The sequence below is a fragment of the Equus przewalskii genome, chromosome 15 (assembly GCF_037783145.1).
Source record: "Equus przewalskii isolate Varuska chromosome 15, EquPr2, whole genome shotgun sequence".
NCBI lineage: Eukaryota > Metazoa > Chordata > Mammalia > Perissodactyla > Equidae > Equus > Equus przewalskii.
Genome location: NC_091845.1, coordinates 82,946,567 through 82,965,418, shown reverse-complemented (window position 1 = coordinate 82,965,418; position 18,852 = coordinate 82,946,567). Strand labels below are relative to the sequence as shown.

At 37.0% G+C, this 18,852-nt stretch overlaps 1 long non-coding RNA gene across 1 annotated transcript in view; it reads left to right on the top strand.

Moving 5' to 3' along the window:
* Positions 1-12,632, top strand: part of LOC139076060 (uncharacterized) — a 57,298-nt gene extending 44,666 nt beyond the window's left edge. The window contains exon 3 of the long non-coding RNA XR_011527291.1: positions 11,651-12,632. This is a non-coding gene — a long non-coding RNA (uncharacterized lncRNA). The remainder of the gene's footprint in view (positions 1-11,650) is intronic.
* The last annotated feature ends 6,220 nt before the right edge of the window (positions 12,633-18,852 follow it).

The window sequence follows — 18,852 nt, the reverse complement described above, 5'->3', positions numbered from 1 at the left end:
TTAAGTGTTACCATCACAAGCTGAGTAGAAAAACCACGAAGATACATTGAGATGTAGATACTAGAGATTTGTTTCCTGACTTGTGTGCCTTAGCAAAAGTGATATTATAGTATGACACTGACCTTTCAGATGAGTGGAATCAAGTAGAAACTTAGAGTGTTAAATCTTCGAATGCCACAAGCCTCGAGAATTCTCTATAAATTTAGTGCTATACGAATACTGGGCAATCCTAGTGTATGAATGTAGTGTTTTAGCACACCACAATTGTTTAAGGTAAATCACATTCCATTTTCAAGTAGAGATGACACGTGTTCTATTTCTAAAACTTCGTTTCCGAGTGTTATGTGTAGCAAAATTTGAAAGGCATTTTGCCAATATTTTCCCTTATTAAAAAAATTGTCCTTTTAGAGGAAATAAAGTCCATATGTTTATAATTAAGTAATGCATGGCTCCTGAAAAAGTTATTTGTGGCACTAACTACCTGATGCCTATGAAGCCCTTTGGCTTTTTAGAGATTTTCCTCTTAAACAGGAAGTCATAGTTTTCTAAGGATAAACAAGTACAATTCCCCAAAGATTTAAAGCCAGTTCAGAAAGGTCAGACTGGTTCCAATCTTGGCAAAATCACATTTTCCAGATGCAGTTGAACAAATTTAGGGGTTGCCTTTTTCTTTCTTTCTTTTTGGTAAATAGAAATGCCTTAGACCATCAACATCCAGATAAGTAATATTTTAGTAAACAATTTAAATATCTAGTTTTAATCCAGTGACCCCATTATACAAATCCTAAGCATGGAACCACCTCAGATATCTGTTTGGAAAGCTTAGGTTTTAAAAAGGAGAAATCCAGGTTTGTCTTGAATTCTCAAAACTGCTTGTATGACCTTTCCTCAATTCTCTGGTTATATGTTAGATCTTTATTTCTATTGGTGACTGGTTTTTTCTCCTTCAGTCTAAGACATGAAATGAATTGGGAATAAATATAGTGTGTAAGAAATTTCCATTATGAGGTGTTGTTCCATATTATTCCTCAAACTTAGCATTATATATAATGTATTATATGTATAACCTTAAAATGTAAACTCAAATTTGTGTGATTGACCCATGTTTTATATAATTTTTATGCATATACCATGAAAGTCTACAACACACCGTAAATCTTTCGCTGAGCTTTTATCAGGAAAGTAATAATTTTGGCTTGTGCGTCCATGAGATTATGTCTAATTTTATTTGGGGGCAAGGAGAAAATTATTATCAGCATTGCACCGACGTCGTATTGAATAATTTGTTGAGCAGTTAACTTTTCCTTTACTTCCTTAGCCCCTGGTTAGTCCTTAGGCTCTTGAGATGTAGCCATTTCCCCTCTTTTCTCCTGGAGCTGCTCTTGCTGTGGTCACTTGTAATGCTCTATTTGCCACATCCGTAGTCTTCATCTTTCCCTACTTCCGGTGGTTGATTGCCAATCCATTGCCATTTGGATTCTGTTCACCACAACCTTCTGGCTGTCGCGTCCCAGTTTGATCCATTGGATTATCTTCCTCTGCGGCTCACTGAATGCTCATTTTACACAGGATTCATCTTCAGCCCTATTTTTTGGGGGGGATTTCTTTTCCACCTTAGACAAGCTCAAGTTTTTCTAGGGTATCAATGACTACATACATTCCTATGACTTCCAATTTTTATCTCCATATTACATTTCTTTCTTTAACCCTAAATCTATATATCCAACTGTTAATTAGAATTCGTTAACTGAAATGTGCTTCAAGTTCAACAAATCTAAAATAAATTTAGCAATGTCCTTCCAAATCTAACATTCCTCCCATACTTTCAATCTCAGTTAATCACCCCAGCCAGTTGCTTAAATGAGAAACTGGGACTCATACTAGACTCATTCTTCCCCGCTTACTATATCTAATCACTCACAGGTCCTGTTGATCCTACTGATACTTTCTTGCAGATAACTGCTCCTCTGCTGGCCCTCTGTCACCATCTTAGTTGCATCATCAGTTGTCTAGACTGTTGCAGTACCTTGTTTCTGGTCTTCCTCACTCTCATCTCTCCTCCCTTCCATTCACTTCCTTTAAAGATCTCTTTCATCAGGTCTTCACCTTTGTTTGACATCAGCTTGTTCCTATTCTCACTTTGAACTCTCAAAATATTAAATTTCATATACCTTTCCAAAGGGGTCGTGCCTTCTCACTCACCTTTGTAATGGGACAAGCTCTTTGTGCTACCTTCCTTCTCTATTTCCAATGCCTACTTTCTATCATCTATCTATCTCCAGAAATGGAGCCACTTCACTTTTTTTTTCACTGAAGTTGCACTTGTCTTAGATCTATCTAATGATCTATTAATCTCTTTATCTAATCTGTCTGCTTATTCTGTATTCTAATTATGAGTTATAGATTCATTAGAATTTTAATTAATAAATGTTTATTTGGTACTTACTGTGTGGCAACAATCTGCTAGATATTCTTAGTGGAAACAAAGGAATAAGTAGGATTCCTGACTTCAAAGTCTCAGTTTTGCAGGTAGATCTTATTGTGCATTACTCATCTCTTCTTAGAAGACTTTTCAGACCTCTGCCTTCCCATCAGGGCAGACTTAGGCAATTGTCACCAGGCTCTCAACATAGCATGCATTCAGCATCCTTGTAGAAATTATATTACTCTGTTATAGTTGCATAATATCTCTGCATCAGACTGTAGATCATTTAGGTTCAGGGACACTGTCCTTCATCTCTTCATTCCTGCTTTATAGGAGCAACCCAACAGGTAATTTTTCTTAGTGAACAAATTAATGCAAAACTCTGGATATGTCTACAGAAATTTCTAAGCTATTTAAATTGAATGCTATCAAGATTTTAATTTCTGATTATGTATACCTTTGTGTTTTTCTATTTGACATTTTTCTTTTAAAGATGCCAGTTTAAAATTGTACCTAAACAAATTAGAATGTATTTTATTTGAAATTATTCAGTTATTTATTTTTTCTTTTTTTAATTGAGATTCATAATAGTTTACATCATTGAGATATTTCAGTTGTACATTATTTCTTGTCTGTTACCACGTAAGTGCTCCCCTTCACCCTTGGTGCCCACCCTCTACCCCCCTTCCCCTGGTAACCACTGAACTATTTTCTTTGTCCATGTGTTTATATTCCACATATGCGTGAAATCATCTCGTGTTTGTCTTTCTCAGTCTGGCTTATTTCACTTGGCATAATACCCTCCAGGTCCATCCATGTTGTTGCAAATGGGATGATTTTGTCTTTTTTTATGGCTGAGGAGTATTCCATTGTATATATACCACATCTTCTTTATCTAATCATCAGTCAATGGGCACGTGGATTGTTTCCATGTCTTGGCTATTGTGAGAAGTGCTGCAATGAACATAGGGGTACATATGTTACTTTGGATCATTGATTTTAAGTTGTTTAGGTAAATACCCAGTAGTGGGATAGCTGGGTCATATGGTATTTCTATTTTTAGTTTTTTGAGGAATCTCCATACTGTTTTCTATAGTGCCTGCACCCGTTTGCATTCCCACCAGCAGTGTATGAGGGTTCCCTTTTCTCCACATCCTCTCCAACATTTGTTGTTTTTGTTCTTGGTAATTACAGCCATTCTGACTGGTGTAAGGTGATATCTCATTGCAGTTTTGATTTGCATTTCCCTAATGATTAGTGATGTTGAGCATCTTTTTATGTGCCTGTTGGCCATCTGTATATCTTCTTTTGAAAAATGTCTCTTCTTATCTTCTGCCTATTTTTTGATTGGGTTGTTTTTTGTTGTTGTTGTTGAGTTGTATGACTTCTTTATATACTTTGGATATCAATCCCTTGTCTGATAAATGATTTGCAAATATTTTCTCCCAGTTTGTGGGTTGTCTTTCCATTTTGTTGACAGTTTCCATTGCTGTGTATAAGCTTTTTAGTCTGATGTAGTCCTATTTGTTAACTTTTTCTTTTGTTTGCCTACCCGAGAAGGCCTGGTATTTGAAAAGATGTGACGAAGACCAATGTCAAAGAGTGTACTGCCTATATTTTCTTCTAGGAGTTTTACGGTTTCAGTTCTTACATTCAAATCTTTAATCCATTTGGGGTTAATTTTTGTGTATGGTGCAAGATAATGATTTAATTTCATTCTTTTTCGTGTAGCTGTCCAGTTTTCCCAACACCATTTATTGAAGAGATTTTCCTTTCTCCATTGTATGTTCTTGGCTCCTTTGTCAAAGATTAACTGTCCATAGATGTGTGGTTTTATTTCTGGGCTTTTGATTCTGATCCATTGATCTGTTTGTCTGTTTTTGTGCCAGTACTGTGCTGTTTTGATTGCTATAGCTTTGTAGTATGTTTTGAAGTTGGAGATTGTGATGCCTCCAGCTTTGTTCTTTTTTCTCAGGATTGCTTTGACTGTTCAGGGTCTTTGTTGTTTCATATAAATTTTTGGATTCTTTGTTCTATTTCTGTGAAGAATGTCATTGGGATTATTATTGGGATTGCAATGAATCTGTAGATTGCTTGAGGTAGTATGGACATTTTGACTATGTTTATTCTTCCAGCCCATTAACATGCAATATCTTCCCATTTCTTTATGTCTTCCTTAATTTCTTTCAGTAATGGCTTATAGTTTTCAGTGTACAGGTCTTTCTCCTCTTTGGTTAAGTTTATTCCTAGGTATTTTATTCTTCTTGTTGCAGTTGTAAATGGGATTGTATTCTTGATTTCTTTTTCTGCTAGTTCATTTTTAGTGTATAGGAATGCAACTGATTTTTTTAAAATTGATTTTGTATCCTGCAACTTTGCTGTAGTTATTGATGACTTCTATTAGTTTTCTGGTGGCTTCTTTAGGGTTTTCTATATATAAAATCATATCATTTGCAAATAGTGAAAGTTTCATTTCTTCCTTTCCAATTTGGATTCCTTTTATTTCTTTTTCTTGCCTAATTGCTCTGGCCAGTACCTCCAGGACTATGTTGAATAAGAGTAGCAAGAGTGGTCACCCCTGTCTTGTTCCTGTTCTCAGAGGGATGGCTTTCAGTTTTTCATCATTAAGTATTAAGTTGGCTATGGGTTTGTCATATGTGGCCCTTATTATGTTGAGGTACTTTCCTTCTATACCCATTTTATTGAGAGTTTTTATCATAAATGGATGTTGGATCTTGTCAAATGCTTTCCCTGAATCTATTGAGATGATCATGTCATTTTTATTCCTCATTTTGTTAAAGTGATGTATCACATTGATTGATTTGCAGAAGCTGAATCATCCCTGAGTCCCTGGAATAAATCCCACTTGATTGTGGTGTACAATTCTTTTAATATATTCCTGTATTCAGTTTGCCAATATTTTGTTGAGGATTTTTGCATCTAAGTTCATCAGGGATATTGGCCTGTAGTTTTCCTTCTTCATGTTGTCCTTGTCTGGTTTTGGTATCAGGATAATGTTGGCCTCATAGAATGTGTAAGGAAGTGTTCCATCTTCTTCAATTTTTCGGAATAGTTTGAGAAGAATAGGTACTAAATCTTCTTTGAGTGTTTGGTAGAATTCTCCAGAGAAGCCATCTGGTCCTGGACTTTCATTTTTTGGGAGATTTTTGATTACTGTTTCAATCTCTGTACTTATGAGTTGTCTGTTCAGATTCTCTGTTTCTTCTTGATTCAGTTTGGGAAGGTTGTATGAGTCTAGGAATTCATCCATTTCTTCTAGCTTTAAAATTTGTGGCATATAGTTTTTCATAATATTCTCTGATAATCCTTTGTATTTCTGCAGTATCTGTTGCCATTTCTCCTCTTTCATTTCTAATTTTATTTCTTTGAGCCTTCTCTCTTTTTTTCTTGGTGAGTCTGGCTAAGGGCTTGTCAATTTTGTTTATCTTCTCAAAGAACTGCCTCAGTTTCATTGATCCTTTTTACTGTTTTTTTTTTTTTCAGTCTCTATTTCATTTATTTCTTCTCTGATTTTTATTATTTCCCTCCTTCTGCTGACTTTGGGCTTTGTCTGTTCTTCTTTTTCTAGCTCTGTTAGGTGCATTTTAAGATTACTTCTTTGAGATTTTTCTTGCTTGTTGAGGTTGGCCTGTATTGCTGTGAATTTCCCTCTTATGACTGCTTTTGCTGTATCCCATAAGAGTTGGTATGTTGTATTTTCATTTTTGTCTCCAGGTATTTTTTTAAATTTCCTCTTTGATTTCTTCAATGATCCAATGTTGTTCAATAGCATGTTGTTTAGTTTCCACATATTTCTGACTTTCCCAGTTTTGTTCTTGTTGTTGATTTCTAGCTTCATAGCATTGTGGTCAGAAAAGTTGGTTGGGATGATTTCAATCTTCTTGAATTTATTGAGGCTTGCCCTGGTACCCAGGATATGGTCTATCTTTGAGAATCTTCCATGGGAACTTGAGAATAATGTATATTCTGCTGTTTTTAGGTGGAATGCTCTATATATGTCTATTAAGTCCATCTGGTCAAGCATTTCATTTAAATCTACTATTTCCTTGTTGACTTTTTGTCTAGCTGATCTGTCCACTGAAGTAAGTGGGGTGTTGAAGTCCGCTACTATTATGGTGTTGCTGTTAATTTCTCCCTTTAGGTCTGATGATAATTGCTTTATGTACTTTGGAGCCCCTGTGTTAGGTGCATAAATACTAATGAGTGTCATGTCCTCTTGGTAGAATGTCCCTTTTATCATTAAATACTGCCCCTATTTGTCTCTCGTTGTCTTTTTTAACTTGAAGTCTGCTTTGTCTGAAAAAAGTATGGCAACACCTGCTTTCTTTTCTTGGCATTAGCTTGGAGTATTGTCTTCCATCCCTTCACTCTAAGACTATATTTGTCTTTGTAGCTGAGGTGCATTTCCTGGAGGCAGCATATTGTTGGGTCTTGTTTTTTAACCCATGCAGCTACTCTGTGTCTTTTGATTGGAGAGCTCAGTCCATTTACATTTAGAAAGATTATTGTTATATGAGGGCTTAATGCTGCCATTTTATCTCTTGTTTTCTGGTTGTTTGTTTCCACTGTTTCTCTTCCTTTGTATTTCTAAATGCCATTTCATTTTGTGGGTTTTATGAGAGGGATATTTCTCAGTTCTCTCTCTTTTTGTGAATTGTGGCTCTGCTCTGATTTTTTGTTTAGTGATTACTGTGAGGATTGTATGAAAGATACTGGAGGTGAGATCGTCCATTTTCTTTTAGCCTATTATCTCCGTCAACCTAAGCAGGTTCCTTCCCCTCCCTCTCCTCTTCTGAGTAATTGCTGTTACATACTGTTCTGTTTTTAATTTTGTGAGTTTGTGGCTAAGTTGAAGTGTTTAACATTACTTTTGATGCTTTCTTTCTCTTTCTCTTTTAGGCTGTGATTGAGTCTTTGCCTCCTTGTTCTAGTAGAGAGCTTCAGGTTTCTGATCATGTCTGTCTATTTATCTCCTTGCTCAGAGCTTTGTAGACCTTTGCCTTTTTGTTGCCTGTGTGAGGGCATCTTTAATTGTTTCTTTAGGGCAAGGCTAGTGGGGATGAACTCCCTCAGCTTTTGTTTGTCTGGGAAAGCTTTTATTTATCCATTGTATCTGAAGGAAAGTTTCACTGGATAGAGTATTCTTGACTGAAAGTTTTTGTCTTTCAGTATTTTGAATATATCAGTCTACTGTCTCCTAGCCTGTAGGATTTCTGGTAAGAAATTCACTGAAAGCCTGATAGGGTTTCCTTTGTAGGTTATTTTCTTCTGCCTTGCTGCTCCTAATATTCTTTCTTTATCCCAAACTTTTCAATTTTTACTATTATATGCCTTGGAGAGGGTCTTTTTGCATTGATAAAATTGGGTGTTTGATTAACTTCATTTATCTGTAAATCTGAAACCATCCCCATGTTTGGGAAATTCTCAGCAGTTATTTCTTTGAATAAGCTCTCTGCTCTTTTCTCCCACTCTTCTCCCTCTGGGATACCTATAATCCTTATGTTGCTTTTTCTAATTGAGTCAGATATTTCTTGAAGAACTTCATTTTTTAAAAAACTTAGTTCTGTCTCCTTCTCCACTTGTACAATTTCTACATTTTTCTCCTCAAGAAGACTAATTCTTTCCTCCATAAGATCAATTCTATTTATTGTTTGTTTGTTTGTTTTTTGAGGAAGATTAGCCCTGAGCTAACATCTGTTGCCAATCCTCCTCTTTTTGCTGAGGAAGACTCACCCTGAGCTAACATCCATGCCCATCTTCCTCTACTTTATATGTGGGATGCTTGCCAGAGCATGGCTTGACAAGCAGTGCATGGGTCTGCACCAGGGATCTGAGCCAGTGAACCCCGGGCTACTGAAGTGGAATATGTGAATTTAACTGCTGTGCCACTGGCCCGGCCCCTCAATTCTATTTCTTAATGATTCTATTTCATATTTATTTATTTCATTAACTGTGTTTTTCATATCCAGAATTTCTGCTTGATTTTTTTTTATAGTTTCAATCTCTTTGGTGAAGAGATTCATTTTATTGCTGATCTCCTTGAATTGTCTTTCCGTGTTTTCTTGTAAGTCATTGAGTTTCCTTATGATGGCTATTTTGAATTCTCTGTCATTTAGGTTGTATATTTCTGTGTCTCCAGTGTTGGTTTCTGAAGAATTGTCATTTCCTTCTGGTATGAATTGTTGCTGCAGTTTCTCGTGGTGTTTGATGAACTAATCTTTTGTCACAGCATTTGTGGAATTCTTAGGATGCAGATTCCGCCTGTTAGTGCTAGAGGGGAGCCAGAGCAGTGTTTCTGGCCCCACCCCATCTGCTGGAAGCTGTGGGGGTATTATGGGTGCTTGCCCCAGCCTGGGACATGTTCAGGCACTTGTGTGGACTGTCCTTGTCAGGCAGGGCTTTCTGGCTAGGCTAGCTCCCCCTCGCCACCAGAAGGTGATCACCAGTTGGCTCAAAGCTACTGCACCTATTCCCGCAGCCACCTGGGACATTTTCCCTCTCTGGGAGCACAGCTGCACTTGTGCATGCCTCGGAAGTGTTTGCCCCAGCACAGAAATATGCTGAGGTCCCTGTTTACGATCCACAGTCAGCAAGTCTGCTGAGCCTGGCGGGTGAGGCTTCCCTGCTTGGACCTGGTCTATGGCTGCTCCTTTACAAGACAGGGGCATGGTGGGCTCCCTCTCTTCTCTGGGAAAGAGACCACAAGCACGGGAAGAGGGTTACTGCCTCCTCCTCTTATGGTCCCCCTGCTGTGGGTTCCCACTTTCCAGGTGCTTGCACCAAGTTGGAAAACATTTGTGTGTGTGCAAAGGGATACTGGGGGAGAGTAGGATGTGCTCCCTCATCTCTACCACTTCCTGGGGGGCCAGTCCATCCACCCTCAGATGTATAGCTCAGTGTGTCTCTCAGGCGTCCTATTGTGCTATGTGGTCAGTGAGTGTGCATGTAGTTGTAGTCAAAAGAGGGAGAGATGAAGGGAATAGCTTACTCTGCCATGTTGCTGATGTCACTCCAAAATTATTCAGTTATTTATTGGAAATGAGCACTGTAATATAGGCAATAAGAAGTAGAAAATGTGGCCATTGTTCTTAAGAAACTCATATTCTAATAAGGAAAACAGGACAGATCTTCATATTTATATTATGAATCCATTAAAATTTCATTTAACAACCTTTGAGGAGTGCCTACTATATGTTAGACACTGTGCTAGAAATTATGGATTTTTAAAGAGTAAGATGGAGTTCCAGACCTTAAGAACTCTGTTTTACAAATAAAGAACTAACGCTGCTTCATCCACAATAAAGAAGAAATCCAATTAACAGATTCATTAATTGTGCTTTGTGAACACCTCTATTGTAATACATTTATTGTAATTAAGGACTTCTACCTAGATCAAAGGTGTTAACATGGCTTCCTGGTGTGAAATGTGAGATTTGTGAAATTCTAACCACTTCCCTTTACCCAAGTCCTGTAATTAGAAGAAGACTTATTACTTAAACAAATAATTAACTTTGATAATAGAAGTATAAAAACAAATGCTATGGACACTAGTAATGGTATAATTTTTAATTACAGGCATAGTCAAAACAAAAGTTAAAGCAAATCATAAGCTATAATTATAGAGGGATATATATGTATTTATGCATGTATGTATATTAAGTAAAATGGCAGAAAGGCAGAGTAATGGCCGAGTACAAAGGATAACTAGAATAATTAGTGATTAGAGTTAAGGAATTCTAGACTTGTAAGACTTCAACTAACTGATGGAATGATCACAAAACATCAATTAAGAAAAGAGAAAGGTGTTTACCAAGTAGGAGAGAAATATAAATATGTGTATATTTATATATGAAATATATATATATATTTAAAAGTGTGGAAATATAGGAAGTGTGATTGATGGGAGAAATAAATTACATTAGTATATATTCTTGAGTCTTGTTATTAAATAAGATATGTGACTATGAATGAAGAATTTCTATTAAATATATTGGTTCCATTTGCTTTATTTTGGAAAACAAAGCAACAAGCCTTGCGTTAAGAGAAAATTTATTATATGGCATGTATGGCTAACAAACCCATCGAAATTTGGTGCCAAAATATTTTTTATTCATAATTGTAGATACATTAGGAAAAATGCAAGGTATGTCTTACAAATTTTATCTATCATTCTAAAAATGTACAGCCATTCATGTAGAGAAATAATTGTGCGTGTGTTCATATGATGAAGAGAATGTAGAAATTAAAAAAAAGTAAAGGGCTAATATTTAAAACAACACTGTGCAATATTGTTGTAAATTTGCTATTCCTTGAAAAACCAGTTCTTTAAAAGATGAGGTTTTGTTTAAATAGATGAAAATTCCTTTTTAGAAATGAACTTAGGTGAAAACCCAGGTAGCTCATCGTATGAGGAAATATTACAAAAGCCAAATTCTCCATTTTTATTTCTATTGAAAACACAACAAAAAGTGTGGCAGTGGTTATTGTCCTGTTTCTACTGTTGTAAATTCGGCGTAATCTGGAGTACTTCTGGCTAAATGATGAAGATAAAGTGATATTCAATATTTCCTGTGGATTCATGTTAATTTGTAGTTTTAATTTGTTACCATTCACAGCAGAACAATTTCCTCACCAGGTTTCCTCATTGAAAACAATCCTCAATTTGCCGGAGCTCCTACCACACAGTCTTTAGAAGTAGAGAGACAGAATTGATTTTCAATAAAAGAGACCGATTACATCCTTGCACAATGTCCATTATCTGTAAAAAATCTTTGGCTTATGATAATATGAGTTCTAATTACCTCCTTCTCTTAGTTGCAGTTATTTACCATGAAATACCTGGATACTTTTCTTTTTCCCAAGAGAAGAGAGAGCTCATCTGATTATTTGCTTTCCTGGTCACAGTTTAGCTCCCAGAAACTGACTGTGTTAAAAAGCCAAAGTAGTGAACAAAACAGATCTGAAAAATTGAATGGAACTTTTTGAAAAGATGGAGCCAAAGATATTGCCTTAGAATTCCCTTCACTCACTCCTAGGATCTGTCCAAATGATTTAAAAAGAAGGAATTGGTGGAATAAGATGTCATCAACAATGAATAAGGAATAGTAGCAACTATTCTTATTAAAATTCAAAGCATCCCCCCCCAGATATTCATAACAAATTTAAAGATGACTTTGGGAACTGATACTCAACTTCTTTTCTCAGGATGTCAGCACATGGTTGTGAGAAATAAGTGGAGAAAATTCCAACAAATCCCAATAAACGCCCTGATTTGGAGACTTCATAGGCAAGATGGAAGCTCTTTCTTCCACTGAAGATCGGTAGCATCTCATGTCGGGCAGAACTGGAAGAGAAGGGATCTGACTGTGTCTCATTATTTCCTGGAAGTTATTGTTTTTTGATCCACTGCCCTTTGGGGAGGCAAACAAACAAATCAATAACACTTTTTGCCAGATACTGCCTTTGTATAGATTGTTGTACATCATGTTTCTTAAATGTATTGTGGATCTTGGATGTAGAGGCAAAAAGAAAAGCGGCAAACTGGAGTAAAGTCGAAGATGTGTGTCTATGCCTTTCACACTATCTCCACAGCCCTCAGAGTTACCCAGCTCTGTAGAAAATGGTCCACAACAATCACTGGCCATTTGGGTGGGTCACTGTCTTCCCTTCAGAGCTGCTGTTGGAGTGGCTGAATCACTTCAGAAACGTGGAAAGAGTGAACAGAGACCAGGAAGTGGATCACCCTACTGCCTGTTAGGCTTCTAGCTCTAATCTTTTGATAGTTGTCTTTTTGTGCGTGTAGTCAGTTGTATTTTATATAACAGAAAAGGTTGAATTTGGGTCATTCTTTACAGAGGGACTAAGTGTCTAAACAGGTTTTACTTATTAGAGGGAACATGTATGCCCACTTTCCACACACACACGCGGGCACACATACAATCTATGTTTATATACATATTTGTTTGTTTTTTCCATAAACCATATACTTCCTACCCCCCAAAAGGGAGTGGCAAACTAAAGCTCTTTTGGTGATTCTTCTAGCAATTGACATATTCCAGTGAATAGTTTGAATACGTTAACCTCTATATGTATATTGTAAAATGCATGTTCAGCAAGATATTCTTTGGAAATCAGCAGTTATCAGTCTTGCTTTGTCACCTTTGCTAAAATTATTTATACTCTGGCTCGGTTTTTCAAGATACCATTTGAATAAAATTTCCATATTTTGTCTGAAACCTTGCGAAAGAGGCTGGTCACTCGATACATGCTATGATGTTCATGTTGGTGTAGGTTTTCAAGGAGACATTCCAAGATCTCATGAAATTGGCTCTGACTGGGGAGGAATGTAGAAGAGATGAAAACAGTCTGTTTGAAGCTGCTTTTTACAGCAGTGGACCAATAACACAAAAGTGAGGAATCATAAACGGAAAGCCTTAAACTGCAAATCTTCTGTTCAATGTACTGTCAATGAATCATCAACGTACTGTCCACTGGCAATGCAGGAGAGTAACCAAAGATTGGAGTGTACTTTCCAAAGGTCGTACAACCCTCCTTCCTCCCCATTTAGGCTGGGTGGGCTCCTGTTGTAGAAGTTTTAACGAATATAAAGAAACGACCAACAGAGACAAGAATGCCGCAACTCCCACAGCTAGGAAAGACCTCCTACAAATTCCTTAAGTAATGTTATTAATAATATGAATCTACATCATGCTTAAAATTCAGAATACCTCCGCTGACCCAAAGCATCAAGTTTAATGTTAACCATAAAAGAAAAACAAGCAAGCAAACAAACAAAAATCCTTGGTCATGACCGATTAGGTTAGGTAGGACAAGATAGAGATTTTTCTCACTAACTACAACTTTAAAATTATAAAGAGCTTTCCAATCACATAGAAAAACAAGACCAGAGTTGAAAGAATATGAAATTATAAATATTTATGTATGATATGATTATATACCAAGGAAACCAAACTACTAGAATTAAAATGTGAGTTCAGTAAACTAATACAAAGTAAATATACAAAAAAACCCCAATAACTCCCTTGAAAGGTAACAATAATCAGTTTTAAAATACAATTAAATAAAGATCAAATTGGAAATACATATACTTACCAAGAAATGTGTAGAACATACATAAGAAGAAAATTCTACTGAGAAATATACAAAGAAGGCAAGTAAATAGAGTAACATTACATGGTCTTGGGTAGAAATATTTGTCAATTTTCTCCAAATTAAGCTGTGTATTTTATACAATAGAAATCAAAATTGCAAAGTTTTTTTTATTTGAAAAATTTGTAAAATATATCTAGAAAAATAAGTGGCTAAAAATATGCAGTAAAATTCTGAGAAAGACATGTAATGTAAGCACTAAACTTAGCAAATATAAAGTATAATTTAGCTACAATGATTCAAAGTGTAGTGAGACTCCAAGAATAGACTAATCAATGAAACAGAACAGTCTCCATAAATCGACAGCAGATTAATATCCGACAAAAATAGCTTTTTGAATCATTGAGCAAGAGTTTGGTTATTAAAAAACAAAAAGAAGGGGCTGGCCCCAGTGGCATAGTGGTTAAGTTCATGCACTCCCCTTTGGCAGCCCAGGGTTTATAGGTTTGAATCCCGGGCATGGACTTACATACCACTCATCAAGCCATGCTGTGGCAGTGTCCCACATACAAAGTAGAGGAAGATTGGCACACATGTTAGCTAAGCAACAATCTTCCTCAAGCAAAAGGAGGAAGACTGGCAACAGATGTTAGCTCAGGGCCAATCTTCCTCACCAAAAAAAAAAAAAAAAAAAGTGTGAGGCAATTATCTATTGGAGAACTAAAATAAATAAAATAAATAGAGCTCTAAGTCATACCTCATATCAACATGAATTCCAAAAGTATTAAAGATGTAATACAAGTCCTAAAAGAGATGTTAGATCAACATTTTGATGATTTGGTATTACAAAGCCTTCTAAACACACATCAATGATAGACTACATAGAGTAAATATTGTTATATTTGATTAAGTAAAAATTGCATATGCGAAATACAGTATGAAAATTAGAAAAACATTGCTAGAGATATATATTTGTAAAGTATCTAAAGCAGTAATGTCTTAGTTACAAATAACAGAAAATGATCGGTTAATATAAGCAGGAGTGTAGTTTTGAGAGCTGCTGGAAGAGCCAACAGGAAGGCTTGAGAAGCAGGTTTGAATCAGAAGCAAGGAAAACAGGTGCAGCCAAGGTTCTGTACTGGAATAGCATCTTCTTGCCAAGTGGTCATTGTGAAGCTTCTAGACCTTTCCTCCACCACAGCTGCCTCAAATTTTCTGACAAACTCTCTGTCTTGACATCACGCCCCCTAGATTCAACATCCCCAGCAAAAGCATCTGATTGGCCATCCTTAGATCATGTGACTCTCAGATACTTGCCGGGGGATGAAGAGAGAAAATATTATTTCCATTTGGCTTCCAGAGTGGGAAGCATGGTGGAATTCTCTCAAATTAGAAAGGGAATTTGTTTGCTGGGCAGCCCAAACAACTATTTTCTGCTAAGACGTTAATCCTTTTACATTTAAATAGCTTTTGGAAATCAAATAAGGAAAGGACAGACAGTCCAACAGAAAAAAAATGAGCAAGCTGCATGTAAATACACTGTATAAATACAACACCCACTGTCTAACTTCTCTAGTAATCAAATAATGGAAATTATTGAAACAATTAAAATACGCACAAATAAACTGATTAGCTGAAATAGTAAACGTTTGGAAATACCCAGTGCTGGTGAGGATGTGAGGCAATGGACGCTGATGTGGCATTAGTGGGAATGCAAATTGATGCAACTGTCTATAGAACCATCTCAACTGTGTTTCTACCGGAACTTCATCTCCGTGACGTCTGCCATTCTCTTCTCTTTTACTTATTTCTGTATTCACAAGTCCCACAGTAGTGCCTGGCACATTGTAAGTTCTTAATAAATACTTGTTCAAGAAACTAATGTAAACTTTTGACTTCTATATAGTCTTTTGCTATACAGTTCCACTCCTAAAAATGTACCCTACGGATGTAAACAATTATGCAAAATGTAAATATATTTACAGATCATTATCCACAAGAGTGAAGGATGAGGAAAAAGACGTGGATGCTCCCCAATCAGTTATTGGCTAAATATACTATAGTCTTTACATACAGTGGGGTATCATATAGTTTTTAAAATATGTGTTAACATGAAATCACTGAGTGCGTGAAACACAGTTTGCAAAATCTTATCTCATTTGCTCCAATTTTTATTGCTATTTTTTCAAATGGAAGACACATCTGTAGAGGTGGATACCTGCATGGACAAAAGCTTGATGATGATATACCTCAAAATGGTAACAGTGGCTCCTGGTTTATCCTTTCCGTTCTCTTCCCTTTCTGAATAGCGTGGTCCAAAAGCCTAGGCAGGGTCTCTGGGAGGGTCAGGAAGCTGCAGTGGGCGTTCTCATTTTCAGTACTTGCTATCCCTCCATAATCCCAGTTTCTAACAAATCTGTCTCCAGGTACTTCTTATTTTTCCAGGTCCACTCGCCCTAGTTCCCTGGTCCCCAAAATTCTTTTTGGTGCATGATACAATTATTGCTCTCCTGTTTACTGCCTGACATCTCAAATATTCTCACTTCCTTCTTCATCAGCTGAAATTCCACGGTCAATTATTTAGTTACTCCCTTGCCTCCATCCGCCCTCAGCTTCTTTTCTCATCCTCTCTTGGAAACCATCCTCTTCTGGGAGGAGACTAGCAAAAAAGGAGTCAATAAGTAAACTCTATTATGTTAAGTAATGTTAACAGCTATGGAGAAAAACAAAGCACGGGAGAGGAATAGAGTGTGGGTCTAATTTTATTTAGGCCTCTTATAGATGGGTGGCATGTTAGAGAAAGCCGGAAGAAATTGAGGGCCAAGCTCTGCAGATATCTGGGTGAAGAGCATTCCAGGCAGAAGAGACGGCAAGTGTGAGGTTGGGAAGGTTTGAGTGTTCGGGGGTCATGTTCCTGGTGTGTTCCGGGGATGGGAAGGGCAGCAGCATGGCTGTAGCAGAGTGAAGGGAGGGAGGGGCAGTAGTAAAGGGTGACCTCAGAGAGGTACCGGTGGCCAGCTTTGCAGGGCCTAAGTTTACCACCTAAAATCCTGACCACTCTTGGCATTTTGGCATAGTTTCTTCTAGTTTTGTTCCTTAGGTAAATTTTTTTTTAAGTTTAGTTTAGTTTTTTAAGTTTTATATAATTATAGTTGAGATAACACCACGTATCTTAATTTTTGCATTAAGCCTTTTATAATATTGCCTCTTTAGCATGAACATTTTCCAATGGCATGACAGCAGTTCCAAAATATTTTAAATGATTGCATAACGTATTATCATATGTACATATACAATGTCATTTCCCACATGCTGGCCAGAACATTCTGACCGTTCATCTAGAAGGCGGAGCAGGAACCACAGGCCAATGATTCTGCAACTCAGAATCAGCCTCTTTATGCCTGGCTTTCCCGACTCTGTGCAAGAGTTCTTACCTCACTTCCACGACCCTACCTCTTCTCTCTTTCCTTCTTTCTTTCTTTTGTTAGCTAGCCCATGTCAGAACCCATCTCTTGATAAGATTCCTGTTTCCTGGGCCTGAAACCTCTGGAGTTCTCAGCTAAGGGATCTTAACAAAAAAATCATCCAGACATTTTTATAGGTAAAATAAGGCAGCTATATATTAAAATTGTTATACATTAATACTCCATAAGTCTATGATAAAAAGTACATCAGCATGTAGCCAACCTTTAGTTTTCCAATTATGGAATGTGAATATAAGACAAATGTGAGGAAGTAAAGCAGAAAATTGTATGCTTTACATTAGTGTGTTTGATACATAATTTACAAATAATTTAACTCACCTAAACAATGGGAGACTTATGCCATATCAAAGACCTTATTAGTTCCTTATGACTCAAGACTCTTAAAAAAAATGAGTGGCATCCTGTGGCCCACACAACAAGTAAATGGCTGGAAACTCTCTGAATAGTGGAGAACCCAGAAAAAAGAAGCATAGAATAAAGATTGATAGGAAATACACTAAGCAGATGTTTTATCTCCTTTGGGGGAGAATTCTACAGATTATCCCAATTTGGGAGATTGAGGGAGAGCAGGCAATTGGGATGATCCTGGAGTGGCTGGGAAACCATGTGTTTCGCACAAAGCTCTGTCAAGAACAACAAATATCAGTTTCTATCATAAATATCCTTCTAGGCCAGCATTTTCCACACACTGCTTTGCTGAATCAGGATTTAGGCATTGACTTGGATCTTCATCCCAAAAGTGATCAAAAGATCTGCATAATCAGAAGTATTAGCTTTATGAAGTACTAGCGGCGTATCCGACGTGATGCCGTGTAAAACTCTCTAGTTCCTAAGAACCTGAGTGCTTTAGTGAAGTCACACAGATACTACCACTGGATTTTCAAATGGCCATGGATATTAATGCTATATGTGCCATTATTTAAATAGCAGAACAAAGACGGCTGCACTTTCCCAAACCGTCACCTGCCTCCTGCTATTATCGTGGTTGTCTACGTGGTGGTGGGGGGGTGGGGGGCTCTTGCTTGAAAACCACAATGCTATGCATATAGTCTTTGTTCACTACAAATTTCTGTTCAGAAAATGAAACCCCAAGGAGAAGAAATATTTTTATACTGAAACCCACATAAATTACCATTTTGTCTTTCAAGCTCATGGAAGTGTCTCCCTCAATCTTCCCCAGCGCGTCCAGATTATGGCTTCCGGTGGAGCCGCCTGATCACACAGTGGGAAGGACGCGTTAATGGGCGCCAGAAGTAGGGTATTGAATAGACTAATGGAAGCTTTTTAAGAATTCCAAGTGCTCTTCATATTAGAACCTTTGTCATAAAGGTGACAATATTAGCAATAATAATCCTCTGTAACAAAAGACTAATATCAGGGCTGCCTTGGTAAGAGCCACTGGTTCCACTCTGCTCTGTGCAAGGACGCCTTGATTTCCATTTCTAGACCTGAGTACATATTGTTCAATTCAATAACCTAAATTTTCACTGGTAAAACAGAACGTCAAAATGAATTCAGTAATTAGCTTCCCCGTTAGGGGGCTCATTTAATTTCGAAGCTAATGCTATCCACATTTCCGTTTCTAATTAATCCAAATATAGAAATGCGATAGTAACCAGACAGTATGTTCTTTGAAGAGCTGAACCCATGGCATTGTCATGGCATCAGCAAACTTTCATTAGAGATGTGATTATAGAACATAATTCCAAACAAGTGGAACGTTTTCTCATCTTTTTTCTTGAATTTATTTGTTTTGCAATTTTAAAATATTTGAGAAATATGCAACTTCTCCCAGTCTGATTTCTTGAGAAA